We start from the raw sequence: 2,125 nt of genomic DNA, 5'->3' as shown, positions 1-2,125 counted from the left end.
TATATATATATATATGTTTACAGAATGACCACAGGACAAAAAAAGACAGAACCATCTGCTGAAAAGAAGATAAATCAGTAAATGCAGTCTAATACTAACAGAACAGTCATAACTCTGCTGCAATAACAGTTACAGACAGCACAGTAAAATCACTCTCGTGCCACAAGTCCTGAGGTCTGCTTTAAGCAATAAAAAAAAACTCTAGGAATTTTTATTGTACATGAAAACGTGAGCTATCAAGAAACATTTTTGTTACATGAACTGCTAGTAACCACATTATGTATGAGGAATAATTCATATGAAGAACGGTATTCTTTTAATCATACTGTTGTGAATTATAGACTCACTGTGAAGCCATACATCAGTGATTTCTGGTATAACAAAAATTGATGCATTATATGATGGATGGACTTTCCCTCCTGGTTGTAGCTAAACTATTAGAGAAAATATTAACTGCTGTATATTTAATTTTTCTGCTCAGAAGAGTGCCTCTTTATTATCTCTGAAAGTGAGAAGAGTTAAATGTGCACTTCCTATATTGAGCYTTATCAATCTCCCTTTATAAAGTCAGTATTTTGTGCACCTTCAACTTGTTCACTTTGCTCTTACTATATTGTTTGTGTTTTGTTATACATTTAAAATCAATTTTAGATTAAAAATAACAAACACCTCTTGTGCTTTTTTCGCATCAGAACATAAAAAAAAATCATCTGGTTCTCATCAGCTCCTAAAATTAGATAAATATGACCTCAGATGAAGAACGGAACATGACATATTACAGCACGTCATTATTTATTTAACAAAAAAAGTAGAAGCTGTGCGTAAAAAAAAATACAAAAAAAAAAACTGACTACATCCCATAATTCAACAGCTTGTCAAACCACCCTGAGCAGAAATAACTGGAAGTAATTTTTTTCTTTCTGTATGACTTTATCAGTCTCTAAAACTCTTTGATTAATTTTGATGTAAAGAAAAGTTCATGATGTGCTTCAGCAGCTGCAAAACAAGCCCATATCATCACAGCTCCTCCACCGTGACTCACAAGAATAAAGTCTCTCTGGAAATCCTTCCAAACGAGCCTCACTAAGTCAGTATTTTTCTAATCACTCATATCCTTTTAAATTTAATCAGCAATCAAATCAGACCTGTAAAGTATTAGAGATACTGCAGATCTTGGATTCTTTCCACCTTTTCTAAGCATGTTGAGCATGCTTGATGTCCACTCTTAAAGTGACAGCTTGACTGTTTTACACTCAAATAACCAGGTTTTAGTTAAGAAAAAGTATGAAGCGCTTTTTGTTTGTCAGTATAAATACATCATGTCTGCAATCAACTGAAACAATGACTTCATTCCCTCCACTTCAATCAGTCTGCTTGACAACATTTCGATGCAAACCATGTGACGGAGAGAGAGCGATGACACTCAGAGTTTAGGTAAAACGAGCAAACTTGTCAGGAAACGAGATCGACTTTCACCTCTTAGTATCTGAAATTTTATCTCTGACATCACAGGGAAACGACCTTCTGATTTATGCTGAGCTCACAGCATCGCTGCAGAGCGTGTGCGACTCTCCTGCACAATCAAACGACACAGTGAACACAAACACACGGACTCACAAAGCGCTCTAGCCTTCTTCCTCATAACCCTCCTGTCTTTCAGACTCGTTCTCTTTCCTTCCTCACAGCACGCTGATGGATGTTCCCTCCATACATCACAGCACTGCGGTGTTTGTTTAAGGCGCTGCTCTTGATTTCGTGTTGTTTCAACCTTCCAGGGAGGCGAAGCCCCTCAGCTTCGTGCCAAAGGGGTCACCGTGAGTCATGAGAAGGAGTCGATTAAAGTGCAACAACATTCTGCAGCTGATGTGATAATTTTCTCATTACGTGGTCATAAGACATGTAATCACAAAGTAATGTCAAAAAGAAAAAAAATTGTATAGGTCTTCTGGACGGGTTCTTCTCTAATGAAACGTTTCGTCTCTCCTCCAAGAGACTTCTTCAGTCTGAGAGTTTCAGGCAAAAATTCAGGCTTTTAAGCACCAATATTTGCCCAATATTTGCGTTTTGACTCCCACCACCCACTGGAACACAAGTTAGGAGTGATCAGGACTCTGTACCACAGAGC

The sequence above is a fragment of the Austrofundulus limnaeus genome, unplaced genomic scaffold, assembly GCF_001266775.1.
Source record: "Austrofundulus limnaeus strain Quisiro unplaced genomic scaffold, Austrofundulus_limnaeus-1.0 Scaffold157, whole genome shotgun sequence".
NCBI lineage: Eukaryota > Metazoa > Chordata > Actinopteri > Cyprinodontiformes > Rivulidae > Austrofundulus > Austrofundulus limnaeus.
The sequence above is the reverse complement of the archived record's forward strand: the minus strand, read 5'-3'. Positions refer to the sequence as shown.